We start from the raw sequence: 8,990 nt of genomic DNA on the forward strand, positions 1-8,990 counted from the left end.
TAGGTCCGACTATAAATCAAAGACATAGCACAACTCTATCACTTTCACTTCATAGTACAAGGTTCGCTGGTGGTTGGATATTTGTATGTATGTACACAAGGTATAAAACCCACTAGAAGGGCCTAGTGAGTGTATTGCGTTCCGGGATCAGCTGTGTATATCTGGTTTCAAACAGACCGGGATAATTGTGTTGACTGGCGAGGGATAATTATCTCGTCAGGCACCACCAGGCACAGGAGAAGAGTCTGCCGACCCAGAATAATACGAAAAAAGCCCTCATATAAATAACCAACCAAAAACACAAACAAGCTCTTCCTTCTACTATACACAATTCCTTTCATATTTTTAATATACACACCAAATAATTCACCAGCTCATAACTTCTATAAAAGGTTTAAATCTATTCTCTACATTACCATTGAGTAGCACGTAGACAAAGCATTGCAGTTAGTCTAAAGAGTACACTTATGTTAATAACGGGCGCCTCATGTATTTTTGTAGAGGTTAAACAAATGGAGATGTTTCGTCCGCTGAAATATTTCTTTGTGCCGTTTACTGCACTTATTTATATGTTATAAGGTGCTGGGAGGGATTAAGAGGGCAGGACCCGTCAGGAATTATTATAGTCAACAAAATAGATTATATCAAAAAACAAAAAATATTAGTTGCTAATCGTAAGAAAATGTATAAGCATAGTAGATAATCTATCTACATTATAATTTTTTATTCTTATAAGTTAATAAACGATGCGCTATGACGTCATCATCATGACAGTGTTTAAGTGCGAGGGAGATAGTGAGATTGCATTCTGTGCCTTGTAAAGCTACAGAGCAAACAAATAAATAATATGATAAAAATAGCCGTTTCCAATTGGAAACTAACATTTAAATTTTCCGACGTTTTAATAAATTTTAATGACGTCTTCCTAGAAGTGATTCATGTTAATTAAGTTTAAGAAAATGTGCAAATATCTAGAAAACTACCGCTTTCTATTTTGATGAGGTGGAATCTAAATTCACATTATACAGTATAATTCTCACATCTGCGCTGAACAATGGAACCAAGAAATTATTCTTCTCCAAAATGAAATTCTCGGTTCAAATCACATTTTCTACTGCTATACTATTTTCTATTTAAGAAATTCCTTTAATGAATCTTGGTTTAAATATAACAGACTAATGCACATTTTTCCATTGTATACGCAAAACAATACCAAATTTTACATTGTCATGTAATATGACGTAATAAATATTAATTCTAGGTAAGTAAATTAAGCAAAAATTACTAAACATTCTAAACAGGTAATTTATAATTGTCGTAGTAATTTCCCAGTATACATAATGAACGACTAAGATATTTCAAAGTCGAATAAAATATCTAGGAGTAAAAACATTACTTCACATTTTCAGCCAAAAAATGACCTGCTGCATTTATTGTGCACAAAGCCAGCGTTGAGTCCCCCACTGTTCCGCAAGCAGTACTTACAATTACTCCGCGAGAAAGCATCCATTCTTACAGCTCCCAGCACCACTTACCAACATTAGGTAGTTAAAAATGCTAGTCTCGTTCCAGGGAATTCATACTTCACGGATACGTCTAGATATCGCTAAGAATACTGTTACTAAACCGAAGAGATTTGTGAGAATGACTAAATTTATTTAATAATAGGGGACCGGCCTATGCTTGATTTCGTACATTATTCTATATGTAATGGTTAATAATACGAAAAAGAAGCACTCCTGCGAAAACTGCATAAATATTGGTTAAAAAATGAGCGAGTAATTCATATTTAAAATATTGTAATGTGCAGAAGTGGGCGCGATGTGGGGATATCGTTTCATATCTTTCTTTTGCACGCGTCGTAATTCCCGATGACGTCACATGTGAGTATTTCGTCTCTTTTCTGTTTCTTGTTAATTACCCCTTCCACCGAAATTCAAAGACTTATAACTTGTTGATTTTTTATCGGATTTCAATAATTCCTTCCGTGTTATAATTTATATTATGTAAATATTTGATAATAGTAAAGAACAAAAATGAGTCCGGTACCCTATTTGTTTAACGACTACTTTAACAGGGGTCCTACAGAAGTGTTAATCTATTTGTACTAATTATGCTTTATTATACTTAAATTGAACTTATTTATCTTTTACTCTACTATATTGCCGTGCTAAGCGCATAAGCGGTATGTCAGGGAAACTTTATTTCGAGATAATCGAAGTTTTGTAAATATAGTTTTATAGTTTTGTATGTAAAACTGAGATAGAAACACTCATGTAAGGTTTTTTTAACAAGTTCTAAACAAGATATCGTTATTTAGGTAAGCTTATTGGATGGGTATTTCATTAAGATCTGACGACATTAAAATCAAGTTTTTTTTGAGATACCGCTTTTGAGCTTAGCGCGGCAGTATAGCAAATTGTCAATAGTGATACCTTTGATAAATTATTCGGAGTACACAAAAACACATTTTTTCGGGATCGTGCACAAGGCGCGTGACAGGGGTCTAGCTAAGCAAGTTGACACAACCACATGGCACTACTAGCAGCTGCGGCTGCCTTGCTTCTCCAGGTTATTGTCTGGCACGGAAAACTTCACCTCTACAAGCAAACATGGCTTGTCGATCTTCTCACGTGTTAACTGAAAATCCGCAATCTTGCTATTTTAATTCCCATTAATAAAAAAAATATGGACCTTTATGAAGTTATTTGTAGGTTTTAGAATTAGAAATTAAAGTACACACGCTCGATGGGCTTGAATGATCTTCACTCACAAATCAAGTTCTGTACCACCTATTTAATTATAGTTTATGATTATTGCACTGAATTAAAAACTATATTTAAAGAAACTACAACTTCGTGTTCATAGAGATATCAAAATTGGTGAGTAGAGAAGTTTAATATAATATACCTAATGTAAGAGGTTCAGGTTCAAGCGGCGATAGCCTAGTTGGGTGTGGAACGGACTGCCAAGACGAATATCCTCAGGTTCAAATCCCAAAGGCATACACCTCTGAATTTTCTAAAATTATGTGTATTCTTTGTGAATTTATCGTTCGCTTTAACGGTGAAGGAAAACATCGTGAGGAAACCTGCACATCTGAGAAGTTCTCTATAGGAATTTCGAAGTTGTGTGAAGTCTACTAATCCGCACTAGGCCAGCGTGGTGGACTAAGGCGTAATCCCTCTCAGTAGTAGAAGAGGCCTGTGCTCAGCAGTGGGCAAGTATATAATTCAGGGCTGATATTATAAGAGGTTCATCCTCTATCACAAAATATGACGAATATAAGCTTTGTGAAATAACAGTTCACTAGTAATTTCAACATCCATCTTGAATAAAAAATATATGAGTTTTTAACCCATCTGTAAGCAGAGCGGTGCAAAGTCGACACCTTCGTTTTCATACTCTTTCACACTGGTAGTTAGTTCAAAGCCCGTAATCAAGTTAACTATACTGTAATGGACGGAATCCGGTCTAAACTGGGATCTAGACTAGATCCTAATTGGCTTTAGGATTACGTGAGAGGAAAGGCATGAGGCAGCGGTGATAAAGATTTGTGGGAACTTTTATCGTGAATGTGTGACTGAGTTTCTGTTTTTAAAGTAATTTTTTGTTTTACTCCTTTTTTTTTGAAAGAATGAATTTTTTTTTTATTTATATTTTTTTAAGGAACTTCCTAAAGAGTAAAGGCCTCCTCCATGTTTCTCCACATATTTCTGTCCTTTGCCTTTTGTAACCAATTTTTTCCTGCAACTTTTAGAATTTCATCGAGCCATTTCTCCACAGGTCTACCTTTGTTTCTCTTTTCCGCTGGCCCTTTCCAAGTAGTTATCTTTTTTGCCCATCTCTCATCACTCATACGCGCAATATGGCCAGCCCATTTCCACTTTAGGGGTTTGCAATGTTTTTTGTTAGTGTATGAGTGTATATATTATGTTCATGTCAATTTTAAATATACCTACTAATTTCGTTGGCCTTCAAATTCTAAAATACGCAAAAACTTGCCATTATATGACAAAATTATAAAATATAAGTAATCTATACTATTATATAAAGCTGAAGAGTTTGTTTGTTTGTTTGAACGCGCTAATCTCAGGAACTACCAGTCCAAATCGAAAAAATCTTTTTGCGTTGGATAGCCCTTTGTTCGTGGAGTGCTATAGGCTATATATCATCACGCTATACCCAATAGGAGCGGGGCAGTAATGGCTAATCTCAGGAACTACCGGTCCAAACTGAAAAATTATTTTTGTGTTGGATAGCCCTTTGTTCGTGGAGTGCTATAGGCTATATATCATCACGCTATCACCAATAGGAGCGGAGCAGTAATGACTAATCTCAGGAACTACCGGTTCGAACTGAAAAAATCTTTTTGTGTTGGATAGCTCTTTATTAGTGTAGTGCTATAGGCTATATATCATCACTCTATGACCAATAGGAGCGGAGCAGTTGTGACTAATCTCAGGAACTACCGGTTCGAACTGAAAAATTATTTTTGTGTTGGATAGCTCTTTATTAGTGTAGTGCTATAGGCTATATATCATCACGCTATGACCAATAGGAGCGGAGCAGTAATGGCTAATCTCAGGAACTACCGGTTCAAACTGAAAAAATATTTTTGTGTTGGATAGCCCTTTGTTCGTGGAGTGCTATAGGCTATATATCATCACGCTATCACCAATAGGAGCGGAGCAGTAATGACTAATCTCAGGAACTACCGGTTCGAACTGAAAAAAATCTTTTTGTGTTGGATAGCCCTTTGTTCCTTGGAGTGCTATAGGCTATATATCATGACGCTATGACCAATCGGAGCGGAGCAGTAATGAAACATGTTGCAAAAACGGGGAAAAATTATTAGTTTTGAGAGCTTCCGTTGCGTGCGCTGCGTAAACGATTAAAGTTATGCAACAATGATGTATGACGGGATTATTCCTCTTATAAAGTTCTAAAAAATATTATAAAAACAAAAGTCCCCCGCTGCATCTGTCTGCCTGAACGTGTTAAACTCAAAAACTACCCAACATATTAAGATGAAATTTGGTATGGAGACAGTTTGAGACCCTGGGAAGAACAAAGGCTCCCGGGAAACTACTACTTTTATAACGGAAAACTTTAGCCTGAAAAACTTTATAACGCGGGCGGAGCCGCGGGCAAAAGCTAGTGTTCTCTTATTTTTGAAACTTGTGAGTTTTCAAAAATTATGTCTTATTTTTTAATGTAATTTATATTCAGCTTTTATTATAATTTAATTTAACATTGTTAATCTCTATTGAAGTGACTATCTTTATCATCCTTTTATGATCATGGCAGTAGTTTATCTTATTTTATTGTGGTTTATCTCATGAAACTATACCTTTCTTATTTTTTTCTTACCTTGAACTGATAATATGACCTGTTAAACTAGATGAAAGAACTGTGGCGTCAATTCTGGTTTAACAAGAATGAATCACTGCAGAATAACATAACCCATTTTAAATTCATGCTCCCCTGGTATATTTTAAACTTGCGGCATTAAAGCAAACTTCCTTGTTTTTTTTTTTGGGAGATTTACAAGATCTTTCCGATCTTAAATTTGTACATAAAACTTTAATGCGAGATTTGTATTAACGGATGAAGACTCTTTGATGCCATAAGTTGCTTACCTTTTTTAAATTCTGGCATAAACTAACTAAACATAACACATACACATCACGCATTTATCCCCAGAGGGGTATGCAGAGGCACAACCAGGGCATCCACTTTTCGCACAGTGTTTTCCATCTCATAATGCGATGGCGGCGGGCCTGTCCCCATAATGGGAACAAATTCCAGGCTGATACTGAGCAGAAAAACCCAAATATCATTTTGCCCGACCTGGGACTCGAACCCAGAACCTCAGAGCGTTGCTGTACCGCGCATGCAGTACAACTGTGCCACTAAGGCAGTAACTAAACATAATGAGGAATAATTACCTGACGGTTGTCACTGGCTGGAGATCTATCTACGGGGTTGCAAAAAAAAATGAAATAAAGGAAAGTTACTGGCTCTAAGAGTGCTATAAATAAAAAAATAAAATTTAAAAATAGAATCCCCTGGTGTTTATGCTGCTGTCACCATCGAGTGCATTAAGGTGGTAGCTCAAGGTCCATTTTCATACATTTTGTTTCGGCTTTAATCTGGGTAACTAAACAAGTATTGGCAAGTAAAGAATTTAAATTCACGTCTAGTTAGTGATTAGTTCTCGCAGTTGAAAGAAAAACGTAAAAATAATTAATAATCATGGATATTTCGGCCTTTAAAATTTAATATGACGAAATTTTTAGTTACCCAGATTAAAGCCGAAACAAAATGTATGAAAATGGACCTTGAGCTACCACCTTAAGTACGAAATTCTTAAATAATTTCCAAGTACCGGGAGGTGTGCATTATTTTTATCTTAACGTGTTCTTGATGCCGTGATCGCTCAGCATCACAATAACGTCGGAGGAATATTTTCTTTTTCTTTCCTTAATGTGTTTCTAAAACAGTTTAGACTGTGTTTCGGGTGTTGGTGTGTTGGGTTCCATTTACAAAATCATTTGAATCGTTTCAGCTTTAATGTTAGGCACGGTTACCAATGCAAAGTTATTAACAATTAATTAGGCGCCTGATCACGAATTGATCTTTTGTGTCGAGTTCAATGACCCGGCCTTAATTGATTTTTGATAACCAAATTTCATCTCAATCCCTTAACAAACTCACAAATGTATTCATTATTACAATTAGGTATAATATAACAAAGGCATCGATTTTTCCAAAATGTTCACGAACATAAACATTTAAGTTTCATAGGATACTATTAATAGGCCAAGTGGTCCAAAGTCTAAACACAGGATAACACCATCGGCTGTCACCGAGTCCTGCAAGTTAGATAGTTAGCCAGTTAACATGCTAACTGCCGATACAAGTAACTTGGACTCTCCCGCGGGACGCCGCGCCGTCTCGCGCGAGTTAACTGCCGCTAAGTACATAGTTTGAGTTGTGACATCGCACTGAGCAGGGAAACGCGGCGGGTTTTTAAACGCTTATTGTACGTTTAACATCATTTAAAGTAATGTTTATTTACATCTAAACACGCTAAATCGATTTTGATAAAGCTTTCATTGTCGGTGAAAAAGTAATATTGCATTTTCTTCTTAGTACAAGTTCGATGGGTTTGCTCCCAATCATATTACAGGGTGGAAGACACAGGCAAAAAGTGGTGCCCTAGTTGCACATCTGCCTAGCCCTTTAAAGCCAAAGGCGTAGTTTTATTTGCTTTTTTATTGTCAAGTACATGAGTTTTAAAAAATAATCTAGGCTGTAAAAACTTTTATACGAATGGGGTGTGAATAGACCCTAATAGGTTTATTATAATAAAATATACGCACAATAATTATTAAAATTGTTATTAACTGAAACGAATTACTTTGAGGATTAATTTTTATTTCCATATAAATGCAATAAGCTACCAAATAGTTATTTCACACCTCAGTAACGTTAAATTTAAGCCTAGTATCAGCATAATTTTAATATAAATATGCGTAAAGTAGATTTAGAGAGCAAATATATTTAAGTATTAAAAAATTATATTTGAGTGAAGCAAAAAGATTTAGTTAGGAATATAAATTACAGCATTCGTAACGGATTGTTTTTTTATGTTAAAATATGTGTTTATTTAGATAAGTTGTGAACAAGTTTTGTTTCACTTTTTACGATTTTGATGGACTTAAATTTTAAGTTATACATTAGAATAAAAGAAAAATATCTAAGCCTGTATCGCACCAAAATGGTATGGCAATATGAGCATACTGCAAAATCTATAGACAGAGATCTATCAAACCCACGTTATTCTTTGCACATAATTATAATTATTAAATACATTAATTATAAGTACTTACTCAATGCTCATGCATACTACATAAACGCCACAGACTCAAAAACTACCGCAAGGATTTCGATGAATTTCGTTATGAAGATAGTTTAAAACCCTGGGAAGGACATAAGCTGCCTTTTATTCCGGGAAAATATATAACAGGACGTTTATAACGGAAAAACATTTCAAACGGGCGAAACTACGACCAAAAGCTAGTTTATACCAATTTATTAAATAAAATTATAAATAATCCGAAACTCGACTAGTGTCATTAGTGTAAGCGAGCTGTTTGCCAACCCAGTGCGTACGCGATTCCCAGAAGCCTAACTAAGTCAATAAAGTTGGTCGAACTTGCCTTTGGACAGGTCATATGTTATAACCAAAGACGTCCATCAATTAGAGCACTAGTTTTATGACCTGTGACGTATACCCTGGGGAAGCAGAAGCGACTATTGATCTGATTAGGAGCATATTAAGTTGTCTGATTTACAAGAGGTACTGGAGACTGCTTCGGTGGCGTAGTTGTAGTTATACATTGTACGAGTACGACTATCGCGCTGAGGTCCTGGGTTCGATTCCCGGGTCGAGCTAAAATAATTGTGACTGGGTTTTTCAATCTTAAAAATATAACTCAATCGCAGCTCGCAGTTACGAAATTGGCGGTGTCTTGGAAAACATGTAAAACCGTTGGTCCTGCGCCTAATCTCTCTCCGGTAATATCGGCTTGCCGTCTCACCGAACTATGAGAGTGAAGGAACAGAGAGTGCAACTGTGTATTGCGCACTCACCCGTGAATTATAATATCTCCTGTGTACTTGGCTGATTTCTGTTGAGATTGGCCGCCGTAGCCAAAATTTAGTTAGGAAGGAATCAATCAATTAATCAACCAAGAAGCACTGGTTAACTGCAATTATTCTAGAACATCGATATAGGATCTGGTTTTCTCAATTAGGGTTTACGTACATATTTCTTACACATTTTGTTATAAGGGCTCAGTAAAATGACGCCACACTACGCCACACTGTTAGTGGAGTAGACTCCAATAGATTGTCGACTGACGAGAGATGATATATATTTCATAACACAGGCAAACGGGCCACGATCTTCACCTCACCTC

The sequence above is a fragment of the Manduca sexta genome, chromosome 9 (assembly GCF_014839805.1).
Source record: "Manduca sexta isolate Smith_Timp_Sample1 chromosome 9, JHU_Msex_v1.0, whole genome shotgun sequence".
NCBI lineage: Eukaryota > Metazoa > Arthropoda > Insecta > Lepidoptera > Sphingidae > Manduca > Manduca sexta.